Raw genomic sequence first — 1,853 nt, forward strand, 5'->3', positions numbered from 1 at the left:
CGAGAATTCGGTGTTGGACAAAGCAATTTTATCATAGCAGTCGGTGTCTAAGACGTGAGTCTCCTACTTGAAGACCAATGCTATCACTGCCGAGGTCTGGACCTAAAAGAAGAGCGATAAGTTGTATACCTTACCTTTGCATTGTTTTCAAACTAAGAGTGACCTATTGACATCTGAGGTTGTACTTAAAACAGTGTGATTTAAAAAATGCCTTTCTAGGAAACAAAACGAGAGGATAGGAGAAAATTTCATGTTGAAAACCTTAAAAAGTCTTTGTACCAGCAAAGAGAGCATTACTGCAAGAATAGAGACAAGGTTAGAAATAGTAATCTGAATATGCGATACAACCACCTTAGCCATTAATCCAGCCAAAGAAAAAGCTGCCATCCTGGCTAGATGAAAGAAAAACTATAGCAAAGATATCAGAAAAAGCAACGAAATGTCGAGAGATAGCTCTAAGAACAGTTATGAGAAGGATAAGGCTACAGCCCAATAACTCTTGAGAGTTAGTATAAAAAAAAAGCTATAAGACAAGTGTAAAAATTTTTTAGTAAAAACTTAGGAAGTAGGAATGAGAGCACCAAAAAGTTAGGAAACAAGGTAAGTTTGTTTGTTTGTAATTAAGCACAAAGCTACACAAAGAGCTATCTGTGCTCTGCCCACCACGGGTATCGACACCCAGTTTCTAGCATTATAAGTCCGCAGACATACCGCTGTGCCACTGGGGGGCAACAAGGTAAGGATGGGCGGGATAATATTATACCAGTTGGTGGATTTTGAGACCACACCCACTTTGAGGTTACATTGTATCAAAAACCACCAAGTATTGTAATGTACCCCGCCCATTCCTACCTTATGTCCTTACTTTTTGGTGCTTTTATTTATTTAAATTTTTTTACATTTGTAGAAGTTATGATTGATAAACAATTACAGTGTTGCCAAGCGTGTTCTCATCTCTCAAGGAAGTTAGGGCTAGAAAAGCAGAAACGATTGTAACATTATCAAGAAAATAATTTTGTTGATCTACTTCGAAAACAAATCAAATTAGAAAACCGGAAATTCCAAGAATTACCACCTTACAAAATTGTATCTTTTACAAAAATATGATCCATTATATATGTGTATTAACATCCATCACACACAGTTGGTTGGCTCGATTACCATAGTTTTTGGTATGGTAACTAGAATCTATCCGACGGTATACATGGGCTATTTTATTTTAGGATTTTTGTCCGAGAAGGGTAATAAAAAACCTGAAATAGGGTACATTTTTACTTTTTATTTATTTGTTTCGAATACTCGAGTTAGTTGTCTCTAATGTAGCCAACAAATTGGGGAATTGACTGTCACATTAAAAAAGCCCTTAAGGTTGAAAGGGCGAGTATGTTTGATGAAGGGGATTCGAACCCGTGACCCGCAGATTGCGAGTCGAGTACCCCTAACAGGTCAAGCCTTCGCGCTTTGAATTTAAAGACATAAGTACTTAATCACTTAAATGACTTAATTATCACCAAGGGTGTGCAATTAGCGTCTAATGACGTCATTAGAGATTTAATAACAAAAGAAGGGGAACATTGTAGTTTATAATTTTTGCTTTCTTAACGGAAACCCTCACCTAGTGTCTACAATAAGTGTACTTTATGTAATTTTTGCTTCCTTAACGGATACCCTCACCTAGTGTCTATAATCAGTGTACTTTATGTAATTTTTGCTTCCTTAACGGATACCCTCACCTAGTGTCTATAATCAGTGTACTTTATATAATTTTTGCTTCCTTAACGGATACCCTCACCTAGTGTCTATAATCAGTGTACTTTATATAATTTTTGCTTCCTTAACGGAAACCCCCACCT

At 36.6% G+C, this 1,853-nt stretch overlaps 1 protein-coding gene across 1 annotated transcript in view; it reads left to right on the forward strand.

Annotated features, from left to right (window-relative positions):
- The window catches only part of LOC111083979 (MAM and LDL-receptor class A domain-containing protein 1-like), a gene marked incomplete at its 5' end in the record, with an annotated part of 11,600 nt that overhangs the window by 7,012 nt on the left and 2,735 nt on the right, over positions 1 to 1,853 (forward strand). The gene's annotated exons all lie outside the window — the stretch shown is intronic.

The sequence above is a fragment of the Limulus polyphemus genome, unplaced genomic scaffold (genome assembly GCF_000517525.1).
Source record: "Limulus polyphemus unplaced genomic scaffold, Limulus_polyphemus-2.1.2 Scaffold12564, whole genome shotgun sequence".
Taxonomy (NCBI): Eukaryota; Metazoa; Arthropoda; class Merostomata; order Xiphosura; family Limulidae; genus Limulus; species Limulus polyphemus.